This window comes from Carassius auratus, chromosome 1 (genome assembly GCF_003368295.1).
Source record: "Carassius auratus strain Wakin chromosome 1, ASM336829v1, whole genome shotgun sequence".
Lineage (NCBI taxonomy): Eukaryota > Metazoa > Chordata > Actinopteri > Cypriniformes > Cyprinidae > Carassius > Carassius auratus.
In genome coordinates this window covers 31,205,827-31,219,247 of record NC_039243.1, presented here as the reverse complement: position 1 = coordinate 31,219,247, position 13,421 = coordinate 31,205,827, and the positions used below count along the sequence as shown (strand labels likewise).

The 13,421-nt window shown below is 34.9% G+C and overlaps 1 protein-coding gene and 1 long non-coding RNA gene across 2 annotated transcripts in view; both read right to left on the bottom strand.

Moving 5' to 3' along the window:
• The window catches only part of LOC113107406 (microtubule-associated tumor suppressor 1 homolog), a 38,820-nt gene extending 36,040 nt beyond the window's left edge, over nt 1-2,780 (bottom strand). The window contains exon 1 of the mRNA XM_026269902.1: nt 2,641-2,780. The gene's annotated coding sequence lies outside the window, so the exon portion shown is untranslated. The remainder of the gene's footprint in view (nt 1-2,640) is intronic.
• A 6,490-nt stretch (nt 2,781-9,270) lies between these two features.
• On the bottom strand, nt 9,271-11,350 carry LOC113081484 (uncharacterized). The gene is made up of 3 exons (XR_003282355.1): nt 11,300-11,350; nt 11,100-11,200; nt 9,271-9,327 (listed from the first exon to the last, which is right to left on the bottom strand). It is a non-coding gene; the product is annotated as an uncharacterized LOC113081484 (long non-coding RNA).
• Between the last annotated feature and the right edge of the window lie 2,071 nt (nt 11,351-13,421).

Sequence of the window (13,421 nt, the reverse complement as noted above, 5' to 3'; positions counted from 1 at the left end):
ACCACCAAGCATTCATTGACAAAGCTCTTTGCATTGCAACTATTTTTGGCCATGTTAAAAATTAGACAAAATGCATTTCCTTATTTTTGCATCCTCTGCCTTACCATTAATGTCCACATATGACTGAAGTCTGTGCAAAAAGCCCACAGAATGATGACTAGAATAAATAACAAATTATTAAGGTGGCCAGTTACACCTCCATATAAATGTCATTCTTTCCTAGATGCTGGGTGCGATTATGCAACAGCGTCTCAGTTTTCATTCTGGTCTCTCTCTCTGTCTCCTCATGACAACACTCTCATCTACTTTCCCTGTTAACAATCACTCATGCACAACACAAAACCCTAATAAAATGTCTAATATTTCATTCAGAAACTACACATTAATTCGGAAACTTAAATTATATAGGCAATTCTTTAACATTCTTCTTCCCGCCTCAAATATAAGTGTTAAAAATAGTCTCAAGGCCAAACGACGGAAGCGAGGTCTCTCTTTCTACCAGACACCTGTCTAAGTGCCCTGCTCAGACATAGACGCAGAGTAAACATAGTCGTAGAGTGAGGACTAAAGCTATTCTATTAGAACATTTTTTTGCCAAACAGCACAAACTCGGGACTACAAGGACTTTGCACATGACATTTGTGATGTGTATGCATTCTGATAACAGTCTGGTAGGATTGCACAAGCATATCAATACTAATAAACATATTTAAACAATGAGTAATTTTGTATATTGAATAACAGTTTCCTCTTTAAACTATATAATTAAATATAGATATAGAATGAGTGCTATTCTTTGCGCCTCTGTCTCCATACTTTGTAATTACACTACATAGTTGAGCATTAGCAGGCTGGAGATATAGTGGTTGAAATGGTGTTTATTTCCCATAGTAGCACTTGGTGTCAAAACTGATCTCATAGGCTTATTCTAATAAATGAACAACAAGTCCAGATTTCCACAACTCTGCATTGGCCCTAATTTGATTATACTACATTTTAAATACATTAAGAAAGAGCTACAGATCTACTGGTGCTTGCATTCTTATAGGCAATCATTACTGAACTAAAAGTCAAAGGTTCAGTTGATATTGATTTAGTATTTCTGGCAAGCATAATAATGGTATCCCTAAAGCAAACCTATTTATTTGTCATATTATCTTCAAAAGAATAACCATCTATCTGTAAACATTCACATGAAATATCATATGTTGGTTTATTCCACAAAATAAAATACTGTATCTTGTTTATTTGCACAAATGCTCAGATATGCAAAGTGCGGTAGTTTGTGAGCTGTAATTATGCCATGTAGAAACTAAAAACTAAATATGCAACCACACATAATGTTCATCTTAATAAGGAAGATGACCTGCTTCAATACATGAGAACGGCCATGAAAAAAGCATTTTAATTTATGTCAATGCACAAAATTGATTCAAATATATGTTATTGCACGCACATAGTTTTGTCAGCTAATTTATACATGTGAAATGACTAATTCTTCTAACCATACCTAATCATTTTTATCATTAAATCTGAGGCAACAAATTAACTTTTTTTTTGCTAAATTCAGCTCAATCTAATGGGATTTCTGAGACAATTTGATTTTTTATCACATACTTACATTTATTTTAGCACAGAGAACAAATAGAAAATAAGAACTACATTCAGAATCAAACATTAAACTATACCTACAATTTAATTGCAATATACTGACAAAACTGAAAGTCTGATTGTGCTCATTTGACGTTATTGTGTCTGATAAATTTCGAGTCTCATTATAACTATAATTTTAATCTTGAGACAGTTTCATAGAAAAACAAGCGATTTTTAAGCCATCTCTATTAACTCATTGATAAAGTTTCACTCCGAATCCTCTCAAACAGGTAAAGGCACCATCATTTTTTTCTGGATTTCTCTCGGGTACCAAACGCTGCTGTCAGAACCAAACAGTTGCCATAGAGATGAGCTGTCTACTTTGTCATTAGCAGTGTCTGCGATACCAAAATACCCACAAGCCTCTACAGATCACTCCTAACCTGACTGACTCCAAACATTATTTTTGTAGTACTCCAGTAAAAGAACTGTCAACATTAACAGCTCAATTAAGAGCAACAATGTGGTTCTGAATCTCATTAGGTTAGGTAAGGTATAGTGGCAGGTGCATATGCTCACTATAGCAAATAACCTTAAAACACACACAGAGTCACGTCCCTCTATAAGCAGCGATGGTTTCTGGAGCATTCTGACTTTGGTGCTGATACATGTAAAGCTGGCAAGGTAACAAGCATAAACAGATCAATAGATCACTCTGGTCATGTCAAAGAGAACGCTGGAAAGCATCCAAAAAGAGGACGTGCTCTAATACCTACATCATTTTACCGCAGTGATTCAGATTCAAAGAACACAATTATCAATACCAGCATCACATGCACAAACAAATGAACATTACATAACATAACTGTACATGGAAATAGTGTGGCACCACACAAATACATATGATGTGAAGTATAACAGATTGCAATACAAACAAGCTACCAACCCCAGCTGACTTGAAAAAAACATCCCTCTCATACATATACAGCTGAAGAAAAGTTCTCTCAAGCAAGTACACAAATAATGATTTTAAAATGACACACTTACCTGCATTTCCACTGTTTTTGAATCAATCCTAGAGTGTATTTCATTTTTTTAAAACACACACTTTCCACAGGTAAGTCTGTCCCGGACAGAACGTCCTGTTTCATGTGATCATGCTAACAGCAGCACTGCAAGAGAGCAGTTTCTGTCTGAGCGGGGACTCAGAGAGAGAGAGAGAGAGAGAGAGAGAGAGAGAGAGAGACCCCTCCCCTCTGTCTTCAGCTTCAGCCAAACTGTGCCGCAGTAACCAACCAGAATTGTGTGTGTGTGTATGTGTGTGTGTGTGTGTGTGTGTGTGTGTGTGTGTGTGTGTAAGAGAGCCAGTTACTTTTCTCAGGCAGCCCTGGAATGCATTTTTCTCCTCTTACCCAAAACCCTCCATGCAGACGCAATAGCAGGGACCATTCTTTCTACTCTGCGACACACACGAGCATCACATAAAAACAGTCAAATCTAAAAAATGTCTGCATTAAACACACTGTTGAAGGCTGTTGGGGTTTTCAGGGCAAATGCTGCTGACTAAGAATGTATCTCCGTGTGTGTGTGTATGGGTGGGCAGATTATGCCCTCCTGGCTACAACTTCTGTAGAAATAAGGGGCCCTTCTGTGTGTATCAGAATGAAAGGTTGCTAAGCAGCCAAAAAGTTTTAAGATAAAGAGGGGTCTCTCTGTGTAATTTTAAACCTGCCTTGTAAGAAAAAAAAAAAATCTGTAGTTTTTACAAAATAATTCTGGCAGCTGTGGTTCCAGAATAATTAATAATAACCTGTAAACACATTTACTGTTAAAACCTGCAAATTTTACTGTATAAAACTGTAAATTACAATCAATAACATTAGAATGTAACCAGTAAGTTCAACAACACATACTACTTCAAATCTGATTTGTGCTTTTAACATACTGACAACCACCATCATAATGGTAAAAGAGAAAGCCACATGAAGAATCAAAGCTCATCATCAGACATCACAAGCAGAAGTAAATACTAATTTATGGAAGGTGCAAAGAGTCATTCATGCAAACACCATCATGGTAACACACACAATACTTAAATAATGCAATAAACTTTCATTAAACAACAGAAAATGTAACAATATCAAATGTACATAACTGATAACACAAACTATTTAAAAACTTTATTATTTAAACAAAACACTTTCAGGAGTGTCACACAGGGAATTTTGGGAATATCAGTTTACAGTTTAGTTTTTACTTCTAAAAACTGTACAATTAACAGGATTTTACTGTAAAATTACATGAACTGTCTGGTTGATCTTTTACAATTTTCCCCATATATTGTATGGGAATTTACTGTTAACCTATAAACATTTGTTTACAAAATTTGACCGTTAAAATTACACTGTGGATGATAGAGAGGGAAAATGCTGATGATATGACATCACTAAGATTGGTTTTAACTCAAAATGGGAAATTAAAAGCTCACTCAAATCTGCTCAGATTAATGTGATAATCCAGCCAAATGCATGTTCACCGAGTTCACAGCTCTTCTGGAGAGTGCGTAATACACTTTATGAACACAAACATGGTGACATCGTATTATTATTATTTCTTTATTTTTGCACACTACCATTCAAAAAATTTAGAGTCAATAATTTTTTTTAATTCAAATTAATTTTTATTTTATTCCACAAGGATGCATTAAATTACTAAGAAACTGACAGTAAATACATTATAATGTTACACAGCAAAATCCCCAGTGTTAATTTAACACTCTGAGTGTGGACTCATATAAACACTGAAGCAGTGTTAAAAGTAACACTGAAGCAGAGTTGAAGTTAATGAATAATTAAGAAGTTAATTGAGTATTAAAAATAGCGCAAATAAATGCTGAAAATGAACGTGGATTTATGCATCTTCTCAGTTAATAACGGCTCTGTGTAGTAACAGCTTCTCTATGTGAAATCACGCACTTGATGGAATTAACCGCTGATTAGAGAACGGCTTTACTGATGAGATGCGCATAACGATCGGCAATCGTGATCGGAGCAGCCCTACAGACAGCAGCACTAATGTAATACTATAATGGAGTTTAAAAAAACAAAACAAAACTAGTTTAAAACTGTAGCCTACTGGAGCTAAAAAAAAAAAAAAAAACATTAAAAAAAGAACATGGCTATGCCATGTGCTATATTGGGCTAATATTAAATATCAATAAAAAAAAATAAAGCACACTGTTTAAAGCTAAGTTACAACACAACTAAACTAAAATAACTAGACAGATTTCTAATATTTCGGTAATTTAATGACCACTTCTAACACTTAACTATGCAAGGATACAGGCTAATTCTGTGTTAATTAAGCTAGCAAGAAATCGTTTTAAACTATCAACAAAGTATACGTCTAAGCACACAAAAACATTTCACAAATGTACAACTGTAAAATATATTACTAAAAAAACGTTCTACTTACCAAATAATTTATGGATGATAACGGATTTTAAAAAGTTGGCCAAGGGCAGGTGGAAAATGGATGCGTCATCCAGTGCATGTGCGAAATTGCAAGTACGGAAAGCGCTTTGGGACAATCTTCAACCGCTAGTAGGTTTAAAATGATCTGGTTAAGTTGGTTTAAATCTGTGACATTTTGTAGACTTTAAATATTATACTATTAATTTAATGCAATGTAACTTGCTTATTTTTACTATATAAACATAATACTTTTAGTAATTTTACCATAAAACTAGTATTTAAATTAAACTACACCCATGCTTCATTTCTAAGAGTGTATGTCAGAAATGCTGTGTCGCTTACTTTTCTTTTTCACTTAATTTATGTACACAGTAAAGAAACCTAAACTCAGGCATTCAGGTCACTCTATAACAAATAGCTCAAACCACAATCAATGGCACACATGATTGCCTTTGCTGTGGTCTGCCTGTATGATATAATTCAGTCACCACAGCCACATAAAATCTAAAGATAATAACTGAAGGGTCAAGATCCCAACTAAAGCAAACATTGAACACTATAATGGTGATACACAAATTGTGATTTTCCCGTTTGGTGATTCTGCTTGTTAACATCAGGTGTCTTCAATAATGGTCAATCATAACTCAATTAACTTCTTAATTATCTCATTAACTTCAACTCTGCTTCAGTGTTACTTTTAACACTGCTTCAGTGTTTATATGAATCGACACTCAAGAGTGTTAAATTAACACTGGGGATTTTGCTGTGTACAAAATGTTTCTATTTCATGCTGTTCTTTTGTGTGTGTTACTGTTAAATGCAGCCTTGGTGAGAATAAGACTCTTATTTAACCCCAAATTTTGAATGGTTTCACCAAATTATTAAATATTCAGAAAGTTTCCATCTTTGCTCATGCTAAATACTAAAGATCTTGAAGTAGCATCTCCTGTCATTTATGACAAAATGGTTCAAAATTTCACTTTGAAAGATTAAAACACAATAAAATACACAACTTTTCTCTGCCTTATGCAGTCAAAACAATTATAAACATTAAGGACAAAATGAGAAACTAAACGTTTGCATTGCTATGTGCTTGTTTAAGTGTCCAGAATGGTTTTGGCACAATGCTATACGGTTGCTGAAGAGTTCTGGGTGATTGCTTGCTGGCCAGTCAAAATAGCACACCAACAAAAATGATATTCTGGCTCACAATAGCAGTGTTAGACAGCTGACTTATCACTGAACCGTGGTAAAGTGGTCAATAATAGACTACAGTATCTTCAGTCTCACAGCTGTTTTTCCAGATAAACTCATATTAGATACCAGGAAAACACAGCTGACATGACTGAGACAAAACATACACACAAACAAACCCAAAAAAGTGTTAAGAGCATCACTAAAGAATGAAGTAGTGGAAAGATATCGTCCTGTCCATTTCATTTCACAGTCAACTAGATATTATTTAACTTGTAAACTTTCTTGTTCCCAATGTCAGTCAGCAAGGAAAGAAAATAACACATGCATTGTGTAGAAAAACACAGAACATACTGTATACCCCAGCCAGTAACAATAACCACAGCTGGAACCACAGACATTCAGTACATGTTATCAGAGCGCTGTAACCATCTTAAATAAACGGTTAGAATAAAGTCCATCTTTCTGTTAACCTTCAATTTCTCCAGCACGGTTTTGAGAGATGACAAGAAGGCCACATGTACAGAGACTAAGGACCATCTTACATAACATTGTTTAAAGCAATTCTGTTTGAAATAACAGTTAGTGTTTCTGAGTCTTTTTTATACTCAGGCAATATTAACAGCCAGTGTTGGCCCGAGAAATTTCATATTTTATTCGCTTTCATTTCAGATTGGCAGGATCGTTTTGGGAAAGCCAATGAAGTGTTTGTAAGAAATAACACGTTAACTACAGAAATTATCTCCGCTGAATAAAGCAGTGTCAGATCGCGTTGTTCTAAGTAAATTATATATAGAATTTAAAATAGAAAATCTAATATTGAAAATAATTATACCTTTAGATGATAAATATTATTAGTATCATAAGTAACTGTAATTAAGTTACCTAAAAATGAACAGTAATCCTTTACTTTTTCAGTGGATAAGTAATAACAGTACAACACTGCTTACAAGACCATATTTGAATACACATTTTAACACAACCTCAGACAAGGGAGTCATGGTTGTGCCATAAATGCCTGATCTGTTTATATTATCAAGTTAAAGATAAGTTCCAGTGAACCAACAACAGGATCACTTGGAAAATGATTCTAGCAGACATTACTCAAGCAGTGGACAAAGGTTTCGTACGGACCTACAGAAACGCTTTACCTTAATAGCCTGATGTAACTCAGAGAGCCTTATACTCCTCAAAATAAAATTTAAAAAAAGGAAAGAAACACACACACACACACACACACACACACACATATATATATATATATACAGTACAGACCAAAAGTTTGGACACACCTTCTCATTCAAAGAGTTTTCTTTATTTTCATGACTATGAAAATTGTAGAATCACACTGAAGGCATCAAAACTATGAATTAACACATGTGGAAGTAGCCACCTTTTGCTTTGATTACTGCTTTGCACACTCTTGGCATTCTCTTGATGAGCTTCAAGAGGTAGTCACCTGAAATGGTCTTCCCACTGTCTTGAAGGAGTTCCTCGAGAGATGCGTAGCACTTGTTGGCCCTTTTGCCTTCTGTCTGCGGTCCAGCTCACCCCTAAACCACACTGTAAAAAAGAATTTGTTGAGTCAACTAAAAATATTTTGTTACCCCGCTGCCTAAAAATTTTTTGTTATCTTGACAAAAAGTTTCTTGTTGAAACAACTTCAAATTAGAGTGGAGTTAGTCCAGGTAACAAATTTCTTTAAGTTGACTTGACTATTATTTTCTAGTCCAGTCAACTAAATCATGTTGTGTCAACAGGGATATTTTTTTTTTTTACTTCGATCAATAATCATAAACAAATGTTACTCCACTGCCTTAAATGTTTAAATAAAGATGACAAAACACTTTTTTTTATGTAATTTATTTAATGATAGAGACAACACTTTCATTCACATTTATATTGAACAAGCAATTTGCTGTCAACACATCAACTGATAATTGATAAACAAAACAAAAAATGCAAAATACAAACACATGTCTAAAGATCTGAACCGACACTTGAAAGTGTGATGTATAATAAATAACATTGGCATGGGATTGAGAAACAAATAGTTGCAATTCAATTCATCATATCAAAACCACAGGGATTGTTTTTAATTTCATAACTCAATATGAAAATCAGAAGGTTGAACTCTGCATATTAACCCTGCACAAGTTCACATGCACTCCCCCCACCATAATGCAAGTCATGGTCAAAATGAGAAACCAAGATATATGTATATAACATCACAATTAGTTAAAAAAAATGAGTGTACTGTACTTCTGTATAATAAGATATAAATGGAATGAATGCACATGGAAGCACAAAGATCTAAACAGTCAGATTCTAAATTTCATAGCACATGACCAGACAGAGGTGTTAACATCAGAAGGATCTTGAAAGTTTCCAAACTCGTCCCCCATCATAATGCTACATACTGAAAATGTGTACATACTGTTTAAGAAAATGAGAGGGGAAACAACATTTGTTTACATGAGAACATGCATATTCCAAGTCATGACATGATAAACTATAATGTACATTCTAAAAAGAGTGCTGATGGACACATCATGAACACTGAAAAGTGAAAGTGACATGACATACATTTGTGCTCTTCATTTAACCCATCCAAAGTGCACACACACAGCAGTGAACACACACCGTGAACACACACCCAGAGCAGTGGGCAGCCATTTATGCTGCAGCGCCCGGGGAGAAGTTGTGCCTTGCTCAAGGACACCTTATTTGTGGTGTTGAGGGTGGAGAGGGCGCTGGACATTCACTCCTCCACACCTACAGTTCCTGCCGCTGTAGCGAGCACATGGTGGGAGCAGCTGGTCTTCACAAGTTTTTGCAGAGCCTCAATGGTGTATTTAATGCGCTGGAGGTAGAGCATGTTCACTGCATACAGACCCATTAGGAGTCCAAATGCCTTGGGGACATGGGAGATGTAAGTGATGACAGGATGTCCAAATGAGACCAATGTTGGTTATTCCTTGGGAAGCACATCACATTGCTGCTCCTCAGTTACAATCAGAATGCCCTCTTCAATTTCTTTCTCAACATCCTTAATGTCACTGGATGGCTGGGATAAGAAAAAAATATTACATTACTTAATACATTTATAACAAATGAACACACATATGTACATACACTATTAAAGTTGTGTGTTTTATTAAAAGCACAGCTACCAATAAATGCAAATTGTAATTCAACTTCAAGTGGAAGATATTTTGAAAAATTTAACCAAAAATGAAAGTCAACTGTTAATGGTGCTCCTCAACGGTTTCGTTTAGAAACATTCAAAATAACTTCCTGTATTAAACTGTTAAAAGCCTGTACTAAATTCTTTGTTCTGCCGAACACAAACAGTTTAAAATCCCATGGGAAGATAAGTGTAAAATACACCTCCAGAACCAACTATGCTAAAAATGGGGGGAAATTATTTTCTTCACTGGTATTCTACATGATTTCTGAATGACATAAAATGTGACAAACCAATACAACATATTCAGTTTTTTTTTTCTTAATCCAATTCTAAGTGTCTAATCTGTCACACAATTTATACAATGATCAGAAAATATAGTATTCCTTTTAAATAATAGTCTGTTGGACTGCATGTTCAGAGTAAAGCATGACCCTTAAAGGGTTGGTTAACCCATCTATGTTTTACTCACCCTCATAGCATCGTAAGTGTGTATGACTTTCTTCTTTCAGACAAATCCAGTCGGATTATATAAAAAAATATTTATGGCAATTGGTGGGTGTTTTTCTCAACAGTCCAAAAGTAGTCAAATAATGTGCATCAATTCATAATAAAAAGTACCTCACATGGCTCTGAGAGGTGAATAAGGGCCTCCTGTAGCGAATCCATGTGTTTTTGTAAAAAAAATATACATATTTAAAATGATATTCAAAGCATATTTAAACCCTTTTCTCTAACTTTCGTGAGAGCCATTCCGGGTGGATGAAAATAGGACATATGGGTCATGCATGCACCGATGATAAGTGACGAACACGGAAGAGTGGAGGAGAGACAACAATACGCCAATCACAAAGTAGAATCACAAAATTAGGCTTGCACGTATGATAGTCAGTGGAAGAGAAAAAAAAGTGTTTACAACTTTTTAAATATGGATATTTTTCTTACAAAAAGCGCATCGATTTGCGACAGGAAGCCTTTATTCACTCCCCAGAGCCATGTGAGACACGTTTTATTGATGGATGGGTGCATTTTATTTGACTATTTTTGGACTGCTGAGAAAAAAACACACCTGTCGACTGCCATTAAATAACCTGGAAGGGCCAGGAAAATTTTTTATTCAACATACGTCTGAAAGAAGAAAATCATATACACATAGGGTGCCTTGAGAATGAGTAAAACATGGCCTAATTTTAATTTCTTGGTGAAATAATCCTTTAAGCAAAGTTGCTAATGGCCAATATGCTAGCACTGAACATTTTTCAGGATTCAAAACAGTATTCAGCAAAATAATAAAGAATGGCTATGTCCAAAAACAGGGTTTCTGGTGGTTTTATGAAAATAAATTCAACACTTTATAAAGACATTTTAAATACCAATTATAGAAAATTCACGGAATAAAACTGAAGGGAAAATAATGTCAAATTATGTTCTCTAAAATTTGAAGCTGTTTTCCAATGCAAATATCTACATTTTCGTAAAGGGTTCACTCAAAAAAGAAAAAGAAAGAAAATTGTCATTTACTAAACCTCAAGTTGTTTTAAACCTGAATTAGTTTATTTCTGTTAGACCCAGTCCCAGATAGTCTAACACAGTACACAACCCCACAACGTGTTACAACCCCAGATCACCCAGATTTCTTCTTCTTCTTTTACCTGGATCACATCACTGCAGACTGATGGTGCTCAGATCGGTCATCCACAAGCGTGATCCCAGCAGTCATGTCCTTGATGAATTCCTGCACAGAGCCTGTGTGCTTTAATAAAAACAATAGGTTGCATTAAACAGGGCCTTACAATCGTAAAGCATATAGACTCCAATAGATGTGCATTTATAAATAAATAAATTTACTTACAACTTTGTCCAAGCTCTACAATGTAAATGCCATTTCCATTATGTCTGCATAGCATTTTGATGAATAACTGCAAAAGGACTCGCTGCGGTCCTTCCACAGGATTATTGAATTCTGCGCTGAATCTTCAGTCATTCAAAAATACCATAAACATGAAAAATACAAAAACATGTTAAAACACTGTAAAATAATAACATACATATAAATAAATCTTTACAGAGAGTCAAATGTATTGACAAGTTTGTATTAAATGCATTAAGACAAACTATACCATCCAGACGATGCTTTTAAATGACACAACACATAATTATAACACAATAAAAGGAAATTTAACACATTTGTGTCGATCGTTATTGTATCTCTATTTATACAAGATATATGCTATTATTAATTTTATTCTAAAATATGTAGATTTGAACGTATGCAATTTACTTATGACCGTATATTCACCATAGACTGTATAAAAACAGATATTCACGCAGCATTACACTGGGTACTAGGTTCTAGTGAGGCACTTGAATGACTAACGTTACTTCAGAAAACTGAAAGAAGAGTTTGTAACGCTACCTTCAGAACTTCATCTGAACTGTAGACTGTAAAATAATCATCAGCACTAGGCTTAAGTTACGCGCTCCGGAAGAACTCTGAGGGAGGTGCTCATCTGTGCTGCTCATTCGTTGCCCTTATAACATACAGAAAAGACACAGTTCGAGTAGTAATCTTCTTTTTATCTCCTAATTTTTCATCGTTGAATATTCTGACGGATGTCTTACGCTGTCAGGTTAAGAGCAGTTCCTTTTTTTAAATTCCCGCCGTTCTTAATCCATACAGTGATCCGATGAGCTCTCGCGCGCTGTGTTTGAACGGTCTCTAACGCAGCTCTGGGCTCAAATAATACATACAGACTGTATTTTTATTGTTCTCCACATAAGTTCAGCTCCGCTGTCCCGCATGGGGGAATATCTGTTTTAATATTTATAAGGAAAATACTGTGGAACCGCCTGTATTTTGAGGCTTCAGAGTGCCGCGAAACGAACATTTACATACAGTAACTTATATACAGAATGTAAGACTCTTTAAACCATACTTACTCTTCTGAGACAACAAATGTAATTTTACACATTAAGCCAATGAATACGAATATTTTACTTACCAAAGTTGTATTCTAGTAAAATGTCCAAACTTTGAGGAGAAACTGACTAGAATGTCTGACGGCCTTCTTCTCTCTTCAACAGCCTTCACGAGAATGACGAGATCTCGCGATAAGTGATGTTGTGAATGTGATATTGCTATTGAATTGAGTCAACACATTTTTTTTAGTTATGAGGACAAATAACCTAGTTCAGTCAACTTTCAAACTAGTTGAGACACTGAAAACTTAAATTTTTTAGTTGAATGAACAAATTCAGTAACTGCAAGTTGTGTCAACATAAAAAAATTCATTGAAACAACTAAACTGCTAAATAATTTTTTACAGTGCATCTGGATTGGGTTCAGGTCCGGTGACTGTGGAGGCCAGGTCATCTGGCGCAGCTCCCCATCACTCTCCTTCTTGCTCAAATAGCCCTTGATGACTTCAGTGTGACTACAATTTTCATAGTCATTAAAATAAAGAAAACTCTTTGAATGAGAAGGTGTGACCAAACTTTTGGTCTGTACTGTATACACACACACACACACACACACACACACACACACACACACATACATTTATGTATTTATTAAAAGACAGAAATTAATAAGTACATAAAAAAATGTTAAAATGTAAAAAATATTGATCAAGCAGTAAAATTTAGAATTAGCAACCAAGCAGATGCAAAGTACTGTTTGGCTATAAATGTGTTGATTCATTAAAAAAAAAAAAAAAAAAACTTTTTACTACATAAGTGCAATTCTGAATTCTTAACCTAATATTTCCAATGTCAGTAGAGATAAAAGTAATCAAAATATATATTTCATTGTGTATAATTTATTTAAGTGGTTTTGTGTAACCATGTTTGAGAATCTGCTTTCACAGTCAGGACAGCACTTCATGCCTGGACACACTTGTGATTTGTGTGTGTGTGTGTGTGTGTGTGTGTTGTGCATGGAGCCAACATTGAAGATAGCAGGGCTTTAATATCAC